This window comes from Aquarana catesbeiana, linkage group LG02 (assembly GCF_042186555.1).
Source record: "Aquarana catesbeiana isolate 2022-GZ linkage group LG02, ASM4218655v1, whole genome shotgun sequence".
Classification (NCBI taxonomy): domain Eukaryota; kingdom Metazoa; phylum Chordata; class Amphibia; order Anura; family Ranidae; genus Aquarana; species Aquarana catesbeiana.
Window position 1 is genome coordinate 204,189,092 of NC_133325.1, and position 13,714 is coordinate 204,202,805.

Here is a 13,714-nt window from a genome sequence, read left to right on the forward strand (position 1 = left end):
ATGTTCTACTGACTGACGCCGTCCATGTTCTACTGACACCGTCCATGTTCTACTGACACCGTCCATGTTCTACTGACTGACACCGTCCATGTTCTACTGACTGACGCCGTCCATGTTCTGCTGACACCGTCCATGTTCTACTGACTGACGCCGTCCATGTTCTACTGACACCGTCCATGTTCTACTGACTGACGCCGTCCATGTTCTACTGACACCGTCCATGTTCTACTGACACCGTCCATGTTCTACTGACTGACGCCGTCCATGTTCTGCTGACACCGTCCATGTTCTACTGACTGACGCCGTCCACTGTTCTACTGACACCGTCCATGTTCTGCTGACACCGTCCATGTTCTACTGACTGACGCCGTCCATGTTCTACTGACACCGTCCATGTTCTACTGACACCGTCCATGTTCTACTGACTGACGCCGTCCATGTTCTGCTGACACCGTCCATGTTCTACTGACTGACGCCGTCCACTGTTCTACTGACACCGTCCATGTTCTGCTGACACCGTCCATGTTCTACTGACTGACGCCGTCCATGTTCTACTGACACCGTCCATATTCTACTGACTGACACCGTCCATGTTTTAAAATGTTTTTTTCTTTTATTTCTAAGAGAGTTTGTGTCTGTGTGTGTATATATATATATATATATATACATATACACACACAGAAATGAGTGTTTGAGCTTGGGGGGTGCACACCCTAATGCAATAGGCTGCACATACCTATGGACACAGGGATATGGTTTCTAATGAAGTAGTGTTGGGAGGTATGACGTTATTAGAGAATACACAGGTCCATATTAGAGATAGTAGTGCTCTGCTCTATAGGGGGTGTACAGAGGTGAGAGAGGATTGGATAATACATCTCACGCACACACTGCTCTTCTGTGTAGGAACAATCCTGTGTCAGTGCGGAAGTCTCGCCTGCCTGTGTTCCTCCGACCAGCGGAGGGCGCTGCCGTATAGTGTACAGCCGCTCTGTGTGCGCTTCTCCTCGTTGACAGCTGTAGTAAGTGCCCGGCGAATCCAGAACTTTCCCGGCGGACAGTGAACGGCAGGTAGAGGTCTGCTCGAGTGGTGCACGGTAAGTCCAGGAATGGTGCTCCCTCCTCATGATTGTGGAGGTGCAGTACACTGACTGTCCCAGGAAGTTCCTTCTCTGTTGTGCTCACCGATCATTTGCTATAGAGCTGTCAGCAGAGTAGGGAGATCCTCCTCATATCATCCTGTCATTGTGGCCCCTGTGCTGAGCCCTGACACTCCCAGGAGAGATCTACACACAACTCCTATAGGTTTGTATGGCGTAAGTGAAGGGCAGAAGTTCTGTGAAGGTGTCATCTCTGTCCTCCCCAGGGAGATGACTTCCTGTCCGGTGACACCAGGATAGGATATAAGGGGTATGTGTCCTCTCCAGGGAGATGACTTCCTGTCCGGTGACACCAGGATAGGATATAAGGGGTATGTGTCCTCTCCAGGGAGATGACTTCCTGTCCGGTGACACCAGGATAGGATATAAGGGGTATGTGTCCTCTCCAGGGAGATGACTTCCTGTCCGGTGACACCAGAGGATATAAGGGGTGTGTGTCCTCACCAGGGAGATGACTTCCTGTCTGGTGACACCAGGATAGGATGTAAGGGGTGTGTGTCCTCCCCAGGGAGATGACTTCCTGTACGGTGACACCAGGATAGGATATAAGGGGTGTGTCCCCTCACCAGGGAGATGACTTCCTGCCCAGTGACACCAGGATAGGATATAAGGGGTGTGTGTCCTCTCCAGGGAGATGACTTCCTGTCAGGTGACACCAGAGGATATAAGGGGGGTGTGTGTCCTCTTCAGAGAGATGACTTCCTGTCCGGTGACACCAGAGGATGTAAGGGGGGTGTGTGTCCTCTTCAGGGATATGACTTCCTGTCCGGTGACACCAGGATAGGATATAAGGGGTGTGTGTCCTCTCCAGGGAGATGACTTCCTGTCCGGTGACACCAGAGGATGTAAGGGGGGGTGTGTGTCCTCTTCAGGGAGATGACTTCCTGTCCGGTGACACCAGAGGATATAAGGGGTGTGTGTCCTCCCAAGGGAGATGACTTCCTGTCCGGTGACACCAGAGGATATAAAGGGGGTGTGTGTCCTCTTCAGGGAGATGACTTCCTGTCCGGTGACACCAGGATAGGATGTAAGGGGTGTGTGCCCTCTCTAGGGAAATGACTTCCTGTCCGGTGACACCAGAGGATGTAAGGGGTGTGTGTGTCCCCTCACCAGGGAGATGACTTCCTGTCCGGTGACACCAGGATAGTATATAAGGGATATGTGTCCTCTCCAGGGAGATGACTTCCTGTCCGGTGACAACAGAGGATATAAGAAGGGTGTGTGTCCTCTTCAGGGAGATGACTTCCTGTCCGGTGACACCAGGATAGGATGTAAGGGGTGTGTGTCCTCTCCAGGGAGATGACTTCCTGTACGGTGACACCAAGATAGGATATAAGGGGTGTGTCCCCTCACCAGGGAGATGACTTCCTGCCCAGTGACACCAGGATAGGATATAAGGGGTGTGTGTCCTCTCCAGGGAAATGACTTCCTGTCCGGTGACACCAGAGGATGTAAGGGGTGTGTGTCCCCTCACCAGGGAGATGACTTCCTGTCCGGTGACACCAGGATAGTATATAAGGGTGGTGTGTCCTCTCCAGGGAGATGACTTCCTGTCCGGTGACAACAGAGGATATAAGGGGTGTGTGTCCTCTCCTAGCTTGAGGTGTCTACTTTCCAAAATGGGGTCATTTGGGGGGGGTTTGTGCCATCTGAGCATTCCATGGCCTCCAAAACTGTAATAGGCAGCGAGGAGTGAAATTTAAATAAAAATTTACACTCTTAGAAATCCTGAAGGTGGTGATTGGTTTTCGGGGCCCCGTACGCGGCTAGGCTCCCAAAAAGTCCCACACATGTGGTATCCCCATACTCAGGAGAAGCAACAGAATGTATTTTGAGGTATAATTTCACATAAGCCCATGGCATGTTTGAGCAATATATCATTTAGTGACAAAAAAAAAAAAAAAATTGTCTTTTTCCCGTAACTTGTGTCAAAATATAAAATATTCCATGGACTCAACATGCCTCTCAGCAAATAGCTTGGCCTGTCTACTTTCCAAAATGGGGTCATTTGGGGGGGGTTTGAACTGTCCTGGCATTTTATGCACAACATTTAGAAGCTTATGTTTTTTTGCTTTTTATCTTATTTTTAAACTGTTCCTTTCATTTTTTTAAAAATCATTTTTATTGTTATCTCAGGGAATGTAAATATCCCCTATGATCGCAATAGGTAGTGACAGGTACTTTTTTTTTTTTTTTTTTTTTAATTTGGGGTCTGTTAGATCCTAGATCTATACTCTGCCCCCAAAGCATCTGACCACACCAAGATTGGTGTGATAAAATGCTTTCCCAATGGCGCTGTTTACATCTGGCGAAATCTAAGTCATGAAATGCTCGTAGCTTCCGGTTTCTTATGCCATAGAGATGATTGGAGCCATTCTGATCTCTGATCAGCTCTATTGTCAGCTGGCGGAACCACCGGCTGCGTTCTTAGGTTCCCTGTTGGGACAGGAGAGCCAGAGAAAACCATGGAAGACGGTAGGGGGGGAGGGGGGGGGGACATTCCCTCCCACTTTTTGTAAAAGCAGTCTAGAGGCTAATTAGCCGCTAGGATTGCTTTTACATGAAAGCCGACCGCTGACTGAAAAGAATGATACCAAGACGATACCTAAACCTGCAGGCATCATTCAGATATAACCACTCATACCGGTACGTTGCTGGTCCTTGTTGGGCATATATTGTGATCCATTTTTTTTTTTTTTCATGCAGCCTGAGGGCCGAACGAAAAAAAGAGATTGATCGGTGGGTATGCCCACCATTAGAATACCTCCCTTCATCCACCCACTTCTAATGATGAGCATACATGCACCATTTTGTTTTTAACTGTGGTGGTGAAATCACCTCCTACAGTGCTGCAGTCACGGCTTTATTTATCGTGGGAGCAAATGCTGTTGCTGTCAAGATAAATAAATCCGCGCTACAGCTGAATGGCGTACCTGAAAACAAAAAATGGTTAACAATAAAACACAGTAAACGGTAAGGTATAAAAAAAATTACATACCTGATAAAACATAATAATAAAACATTGCAGAATAGAATACAGTAAAAAAGAGCAGAATAATAGAGAGAACAATAAAACGACAACTATTTTTTTTTTTTTTTTTTTATTTTATATTTTTTTTTTGTGTTTTTTTTTTTTTTTTTTGTAACTGTTCCAGGTTCGGGTCTCTCAAAATGCGATGGCATCTTGGGAGACCCTGTGAATGTGTGTCCTAGTCTGTGCAGTGTTGTGCCCTACGCTAATAACTAGTAAATGGTAGCATTCAAAACATTCACCAATGCAAAGACCAGGATTGTCAGGACAGGAGGGACAATAATAGCGGGTGTCACGCCTATATCCGCGCTTTCTGCAGACACAACATCTTCTTTGGGGGGCTCGTTGGGTAGGGGTACTCGGGAGGACATAAGGAAAATGCCTCTCATGCAGCCGGTTTACTGCATTTGGTTGGGGAAGGTGAGGTGGAGCACCGTCTGGAAACAGAAGGGCTCTGATGATCTCTTCCTGGAATTTAAGGAAGGATCCAGTCTGTCCTGAAGCTCTGTATAGCAGATGAGCGTTCAGCAAAGCCAATTGAAATAAGTATACAGATACTTTTTTTATACCAGCGTCTGCCCTTATGGGCAACTAGGTACGGCGCCAACAACTGGTTGTTGAGGTCCACCCCTCCCATATTTTGGTTATATTCGTGGACACAGAGGGGTTTCTCCACAACATCAATCGCCGTAGTAATTTGGACCGTCGTGTCTGCATGAAGGGAGGTGAGAACCAAAACATTCTTCTTATCCCTCCACTTCACAGCGAGCAAGTTATTAGCAGGCTCTCTCCCCCAGCCTAAGACGGGAATCTACAAGCCGCTGGGGAAAGCCCCGGCGATTAGGTCGCACGGTGCCACATGCTCCAATCTGATGATCAAACAAGTGACCAAAAAGTGTCGTGTAATAATTGTCCACATACAAATGGTACCCCTTTACGAATAAGGGTGACACCAAGTCCCACACAACCTTGCCAGCGCTTCCTATGTAGTCAGGGCAGTTTTCTGGCTCTACGTGACTATCATTTCCCTTGTAAACCATAAAACTACATGTATAGCCTGTGGCCCTGTCACAGAGCTTATACATCTTGACCCCATATCTGGCACGCTTGCTGGGAAGGTACTGTTTGAATGACAAGCAGCCAGAAAACTTAATCAGGGACTCATCAACGCCGACAACTTGATGGGGAGTAAACAAGTCTACAAAACGTTGGTTGAAGTGGTTTATGAGGGGCCGAATTTTGTAGAGCCGATCGTATTCGGGGTCTCCATAAGGACAACAGAGTTCTTTGTTGTTGAAATGCATGAACCGCAAGATCTGCTCGTATTGTGCCCTGGTCATGGAGGCAGAGAGCACGGGCATATGGTAAATTGGATCAGTGGACCAATATTAGAGGTCGACCGATATATCGGCCGGCCGATATATCGGCCGATATTTGGCTTTTTTTACTTAATCGGCATCAGCCGATTGTGCGGGACTTGCAAATGACTTCTGTAATAGAAGTCAATTGCAAGTTGTGTGAAGTTATCTTCTCTCCTCCTCTGGGCAGCCTGCCAAGTCTGATAAGAAGATACATTGTATCTCTTTCAGGTTCTTTTATCAATAGACTGAACTCCGTGGAGAAGTTTTCAGTTTAACCATTTAAAGACTAAGGCTATGTTTCCACTATTGCGTCCCCAAAGTCGTGCGATTTTGCCGCGATTTTTTACCGCGATTTTACCGCGACTTTTTACCGCGATTTGAAGCAATGCCTGTATCTATGGACCTCAAGTCGCATCAAAGTGGGACCAAAGTAGTGCAGGAACTACTTTGAAGTCGCTGCGACTTGAAGTCGCACAGATATGAACGGTACTCATTGGAAATCATGGGAAACAATTTGTCATGCGACTTTTCAGTCCCAAGTCGCATGAAAAGTCGCACTAGTGGAAACAGAGCCTAAGGCTCGGTTCACACTACCGCGACTTGGGATCCGACTTGTAAGCCCTCAAGTCGCCCCAGAAAGAGATTCACATTACAGTGAATGGGAGCGTCTTAATAGACACTACTGAAGTCGCTCCGACTTCAGAGCGTACTCCCTGTACTACTTGGATCCGACTTTGATCCGACTTCAGCCTATTGACTATCATTGAAGTCGGATCGCCGTCTCGCATGATCCGACTTCGGCATGCGACTTGTGCTCAAATGATCTTGAGGGGAACTCCGCGCCAAATTTTAAATAAAAATCCGGCATGGGTTCCCCCTCCAGGGGCATACCAGGCCCTTGGGTCTGGTATGGACCTTGAGGAGAACCCCCTACGCCGAAAAAACGGCGTGGGGGGTCCCCCCCAATCCATACCAGACCCTTATCCGAGCACGCAGCCCGGCCGGACAGGAATGGGGGTGGGGACGAGCGAGCGCCCCCCCCTCCTGAACCGTACCAGGCCGCATGCCCTCAACATGGGGGGTTTGGTGCCTTGGGGGAGGGGGGCGCGCTGCGGCCCCCCCCACCCCAAAGCACCTTGTCCCCATGTTGATGAGGACAAGGGCCTCTTCCCGACAACCCTGGCCGTTGGTTGTCGGGGTCTGCGGGCGGGGGGCTTATCGGAATCTGGGAGCCCCCTTTAATAAGGGGGCCCCCAGATCCCGGCCCCCCACCCTATGTGAATAGGTATGGGGTACATGGTACCCCTACCCATTCACCTAGGGAAAAAAGCGTCAATAAAAAACACAGTACACAGGTATTTAAAATAATTTATTAGGCAGCTCCGGGATCTTCTTCCGACTCCGGGGGTCTCTCCGGCGTCTTCTCCCGGTGTCCGCATCTTCTGCCGGCTCCACCGCTATCTTCTGGCGCTCTTTTGCCAGCGGTGGTCCGGACCTCTGGATCATCTTCTTCCCTCTTCTCTTCCAGAGATGTTGACACGACGCTCTCCCCAGCCAGAATGGTTTCTGTGCGCTCTGCAAGGGACTTATATAGGGCGTGACCCCGCCCCCTTATGCCGTCACAGTCCCTGGGCATGCTGGGTCTGTGACGTTTTAGGAGGCGTGGTCACCGGGTGATGACCACGCCCCCTTATGATGGCACAGCCCCAGCATGCCCTGGGACAGTGACCTCATAAGGGGGCGGGGTCACCGCCTATATAAGTCCGTTGCGGAGCGTTCAGAGACCATTCCAGCTGGAGAGAGCGTCGTGTCAACATCTTTGGAAGAAAAGAAGAAGGCAGAAGTCCGGACCACCGCTAGCAATTGAGCTGCAGAAGATGCGGACACCGGGAGGAGACGGCGGAGAGACCCCCGAAGTCGGAAGAGGACCCCCGAAGTCGGAAGAAGATCCCGGAGCTGCCTAATAAATTATTTTAAAAAACCTGTGTACTGTTTGATTTATTGACGCTTTTTTCCCCTAGGTGAATGGGTAGGGGTACCATGTACCCCATACTCATTCACATAGGGTGGGGGGCCGGGATCTGGGGGCCCCCTTATTAAAGGGGGCTCCCAGATTCCGATAAGCCCCCCGCCCGCAGACCCCGACAACCAACGGCCAGGGTTGTCGGGAAGAGGCCCTTGTCCTCATCAACATGGGGACAAGGTGCTTTGGGGTGGGGGGGGCCGCAGCGCGCCCCCCTCCCCCAAGGCATCAACCCCCCATGTTGAGGGCATGCGGCCTGGTACGGCTCAGGAGGGGGCGGGGGGGGGGGCGCTCGCTCGTCCCCACCCCCATTCCTGTCCGGCCGGGCTGCGTGCTCGGATAAGGGTCTGGTATGGATTGGGGGGACCCCCCACGCCGTCCTTTCGGCGTAGGGGGGTTCCCCTCAAGATCCATACCGGACCCAAGGGCCTGGTATGCCCCTGGGGGGGGGGAACCCATGCCGGATTTTTATTTAAAATTTGGCGCGGAGTTCCCCCTAAAGATTCATACCAAACACAGTGGCGGGGATCCAAGTCGGATCCCCGTTCATTGAGCCTTAGGCTCGATTCACACAGGGGCAACACGACTTCAACCCGACTTCAACACGACTTGTGGATCCGACTTTCAATGAACGGGGATCCGACTTGGATCCCCGCCACTGTGTTTGGTATGAATCTTTAGGGGGAACTCTGCGCCAAATTTTAAATAAAAATCCGGCATGGGTTCCCCCCCCCCCAGGGGCATACCAGGCCCTTGGGTCCGGTATGGATCTTGAGGGGAACCCCCTACGCCGAAAGGACGGCGTGGGGGGTCCCCCCAATCCATACCAGACCCTTATCCGAGCACGCAGCCCGGCCGGACAGGAATGGGGGTGGGGACGAGCGAGCGCCCCCCCCCTCCTGAGCCGTACCAGGCCGCATGCCCTCAACATGGGGGGGTTGGTGTCTTGGGGGAGGGGGGCGCGCTGCGGCCCCCCCCCACCCCAAAGCACCTTGTCCCCATGTTGATGAGGACAAGGGCCTCTTCCCGACAACCCTGGCCGTTGGTTGTCGGGGTCTGCGGGCGGGGGGCTTATCGGAATCTGGGAGCCCCCTTTAATAAGGGGGCCCCCAGATCCCGGCCCCCCACCCTATGTGAATGAGTATGGGGTACATGGTACCCCTACCCATTCACCTAGGGGAAAAAAGCGTCAATAAAACAAACAGTACACAGGTTTTTTAAAATAATTTATTAGGCAGCTCCGGGATCTTCTTCCGACTTCGGGGGTCCTCTTCCGACTTCGGGGGTCTCTCCGCCGTCTCCTCCCGGTGTCCGCATCTTCTGCCGGCTCCTCCGCTATCTTCTGCAGCTCAATTGCTAGCGGTGGTCCGGACTTCTGCCTTCTTCTTTTCTTCCAAAGATGTTGACACGACGCTCTCTCCAGCTGGAATGGTCTCTGAACGCTCCGCAACGGACTTATATAGGCGGTGACCCCACCCCCTTATGAGGTCACTGTCCCAGGGCATGCTGGGGCTGTGCCGTCATAAGGGGGCGTGGTCATCACCCGGTGACCACGCCTCCTAAAACGTCACAGACCCAGCATGCCCAGGGACTGTGACGGCATAAGGGGGCGGGGTCACGCCCTATATAAGTCCCTTGCAGAGCGCACAGAAACCATTCTGGCTGGGGAGAGCGTCGTGTCAACATCTCTGGAAGAGAAGAGGGAAGAAGATGATCCAGAGGTCCGGACCACCGCTGGCAAAAGAGCGCCAGAAGATAGCGGTGGAGTCGGCAGAAGATGCGGACACCGGGAGAAGACGCCGGAGAGACCCCCGGAGTCGGAAGAAGATCCCGGAGCTGCCTAATAAATTATTTTAAATACCTGTGTACTGTGTTTTTTATTGACGCTTTTTTCCCTAGGTGAATGGGTAGGGGTACCATGTACCCCATACCTATTCACATAGGGTGGGGGGCCGGGATCTGGGGGCCCCCTTATTAAAGGGGGCTCCCAGATTCCGATAAGCCCCCCGCCCGCAGACCCCGACAACCAACAGCCAGGGTTGTCGGGAAGAGGCCCTTGTCCTCATCAACATGGGGACAAGGTGCTTTGGGGTGGGGGGGGGCCGCAGCGCGCCCCCCTCCCCCAAGGCACCAAACCCCCCATGTTGAGGGCATGCGGCCTGGTACGGTTCAGGAGGGGGGGGGCGCTCGCTCGTCCCCACCCCCATTCCTGTCCGGCCGGGCTGCGTGCTCGGATAAGGGTCTGGTATGGATTGGGGGGGACCCCCCACGCCGTTTTTTCGGCGTAGGGGGTTCTCCTCAAGGTCCATACCAGACCCAAGGGCCTGGTATGCCCCTGGAGGGGGAACCCATGCTGGATTTTTATTTAAAATTTGGCGCGGAGTTCCCCTCAAGATCATTTGAGCACAAGTCGCATGCCGAAGTCGGATCATGCGAGACGGCGATCCGACTTCAATGATAGTCAATAGGCTGAAGTCGGATCAAAGTCGGATCCAAGTAGTACAGGGAGTACGCTCTGAAGTCGGAGCGACTTCAGTAGTGTCTATTAAGACGCTCCCATTCACTGTAATGTGAATCTCTTTCTGGGGCGACTTGAGGGCTTACAAGTCGGATCCCAAGTCGCGGTAGTGTGAACCGAGCCTAAGGCTCTGTTTCCACTAGTGCGACTTTTCATGCGACTTGGGACTGAAAAGTCGCATGACAAATTGTTTCCCATGATTTCCAATGAGTACCGTTCATATCTGTGCGACTTCAAGTCGCAGCGACTTCAAAGTAGTCCCTGCACTACTTTGGTCCCACTTTGATGCGACTTGAGGTCTATAGATACAGGCATTGCTTCAAATCGCGGTAAAAAAAATCGCGGCAAAATCGCGCGACTTTGGGGACGCACAAGTAAAAATCCTGTATTTTCTGCTAGAAAATCACTTAGAACCCCCAAACATTATATATATATTTTTTTTAGCAGAGACCCTAGGGAATAAAATAGCGGTTGTTGCAATATTTTATGTCACACGGTATTTGCGCAGCGGTCTTTCAAACGCAATTAAAAAAAAAAAAAAATACACTAATGAAATTAAAAAAAAAAAAAAAAAAAAAGCAGTAAAGTTAGCCCATTTTTTTTTCGTCCAAAAGTTTTGATTACCTTTTTTTGTGTATTTAATATTTAAGATATAGTTATTTTTTTTTAATCTAAATTCTACATACAAGTGAACTGATTGGAGGTCTGTTTTGTTTAATAAATGTTTAAATATAAAAAATTTTCTGTATCACTTATTACTTAAGGCTGCTTTCACACTGGAGCGGGCAGGCGTTGACGGTAAAACGCTGTTAATTTTAGCGGCGCTTTACCGTCATTTTAGCGGCGCTATTCGGCTGCTAGCGGGGCACTTATAACCCAGCTAGCGGCCGAAGAAGGGGTTAAATGCGCCCCTGAAGCGCTGCTGCCGAAATGCTTTGTAGGCGCTTCGGCAACGGTGCGCATTCATTTCAATGGGCGTGGAGTGGTGGAGGAGGGGTATACACCGCTCCAAAGATGCCGCTTGCAGGACTTTTTTTTAACATCCTGCCAGCGCATCGCCTTAGTGTGAAAGCACTCGGGCTTTCACACAGACTGCAGGGGAACCGTTTTACAGGCGCTATTTTTAGCCCAAAAGCGCCTGAAAAACGCCCCAGTGTGAAAGGGGTCTAACTGTTAGATTTTATGAGACGAAGGGAAAAAAAAATAAAAAATCGGCCTAATATATCGGCCCAAAAAAATCGGCATCATATATCGGCCATCGGCCACCGCGATTTCTGAATATCGGCTTTGGCATCGGCCAGAGAAAAACCCATATCGGTCGACCTCTAACCAATATGACTGCAATGTACTCATTTTAACTATGCCCTTGTCAAGGGATAGGCCCAGAAAGGTCTTAAATTCGGAAACTGTAATTGGTTTCCGATCTCTGGCAAGGGAGGACTGGGAATTAGCGGCGATGTATTGACCAGCATACAAATTACTTTGGTCCACAATAGATTTATAGAGATCTTCGGTGAAAAACGGCGAATAAAAATCAAGTAACGTAAAATCAACTGTTTCTACCTGAATGCCGGGTTGGCCAGTGAATGGAGGAAGTACGGGTGCTGCAGAAGCGGTGGGTTCCCAATTAGAATTGGCGAATGCAGCAGGAAGGGCACTATGGGCTCGACGGGCCTGTTTTTGTCTTCTTGGTGGCAGCGGGACACTACTTATGCTTGCTACCTCGCCAACTTGAACTGCACTCATGGGATTCGCCACGTCACTGCATGTTACTGCAGTGCTGGTTTGACTACGACCAGGGTGGATCACGTTCACCTAGGGTGATACTATGATCGCCCCCCCAATGTACCCATACGTTACTCTGCCTGCCTGTGCCATTCTGCCGCAGTATATCTGCGTCAGACGGTCGGCAAGTGGTTAATGCATAGGATGTATTAAGGCGAAAAAATATGATGGAAAAAAATACACTGTAGGCATTTGGATCACGTTCACCTTTTCAGGGCACACTGTACTGAATTTTAAAAGTCGAACTTCCTAGTGGATTTGGGTCATTTCTCAGGTCTTTGACCTCAGCGTGGCCAGAGAATTTGTAGTTTTGCCTCAACAGCTCTACAAAGTCACCACCTGGTCTAATTTTCATACAGTGTTTTGACACATCTGGATTGCTCTGCTGTCCTTTCAGGACTTAGCCTTGTAATATAGTTCCTGGAAGCAGTAGCCCAACCTAATAGGTTATTTCTATAATGTCCTCTCATGTGCTGTCCTGGAAGATGAAATTGGAAAGCTAGAGTTAGTAAGCTGGTAACTCCATTTCCATTAATCTTCCAGGACAGCATGAACCCCTGCCCTATATTCAGTGTTGTTTTGGGTTATTATGGTATTATGTTATTCCATTAGTTGCCTTGGTATCTTCCTTACTACTGAGGACTCTGGGTGACCGTGCTCTTTTTATTTGATTGTGGATGATGTGTTTCCTATTTTAGGTGGGTTTAGCCACTCTCTCATGTGCTGTCCTGGAAGATTAATGTAAATGGAGTTACCAGGTAACTAACTCTAGCTTTTTTTTTTATTTTTTTCCTAAATTTTTGGTATTTTTTTTGTTTTTTAGGAAAAAATTAAAAACCCACCGGTGATTAAATGCCACCAAAAGAAAGCTCTATGTGAAGAAAATGATTAAAAATTAATTTGGGTATAGTGTTGCATTACCGCGCAAATGTCATTCAAAGTGTGACATCTCTGAAAGCTAAAAAATGGCCTGGGCAGGAAAGGGGTTAAAGTGCCCAGTATTGAAGTAGTTGAACTTTACGTTTCAGAACTTAAAGATTCTGTGTAAATTCTGTACTTTGGATGCAGGGGAAATACAGGTGCAGATAAACTAGACAACAGCAGATAACAGACAACTTACAGTATCTCACAAAAGTGAGTACACCCCTCACATTTTTGTAAATATTTTATTATATCTTTTCATGTGACAACACTGAAGAAATGACACTTTGCTACAATGTAAAGTAGTGAGTGTACAGCTTTTATAACAATGTAAATTTGCTGTCCCCTCAAAATAACTCAACACACAGCCAATAATGTCTAAACCTCTGGCAACAAAAGTGAGTACACCTCTAAGTGAAAATGTCCAAATTGGGCCCAAAGTTTCAATATTTTGTGTGGCCACCATTATTTTCCAGCACTGCCTTAACTCTCTTGGGTATTGAGTTCCCCAGAGCGTCACAGGTTGCCCCTAGAGTCCTCTTCCACTCCTCTATGATGACATGACGGATCTGGAGGACGTTAGAGACCTTGAGCTCCTCCACCTTCTGTTTGAGGATGCTCCACAGATGCTCAATGGGGTTTAAGTCTGGAGACATGCTTGGTCAGTCCATCACCTTTACCCTCAGCTTCTTTAGCAGGGTAGTGAACGTCTTGGAGGTGTGTTTGGGGGATATATATATATATTAATGTTTGGGGGTAAATTGCTAGCAAAAATAATGATTTTAACTTTAAGTCCTCATGCACACGGACGTTTTTACAGCTGCTTTTTTGAGCTTTTTTTGCAGCTTAAAAAGGCCTGTCTATGTTAGTCTATGGCTTCATGCCCACCTAGGCGTTTTTAAGCTGTAAAAAAAA

At 49.2% G+C, this 13,714-nt stretch overlaps 1 protein-coding gene across 1 annotated transcript in view; it reads left to right on the top strand.

The window, feature by feature from the left end:
• The first annotated feature begins 943 nt into the window (after window positions 1-943).
• The window catches only part of SUGT1 (SGT1 homolog, MIS12 kinetochore complex assembly cochaperone), a 232,010-nt gene continuing 219,239 nt past the window's right edge, over window positions 944-13,714 (top strand). Inside the window, exon 1 of the mRNA XM_073614228.1 lies at window positions 944-1,097. The gene's annotated coding sequence lies outside the window, so the exon portion shown is untranslated. The remainder of the gene's footprint in view (window positions 1,098-13,714) is intronic.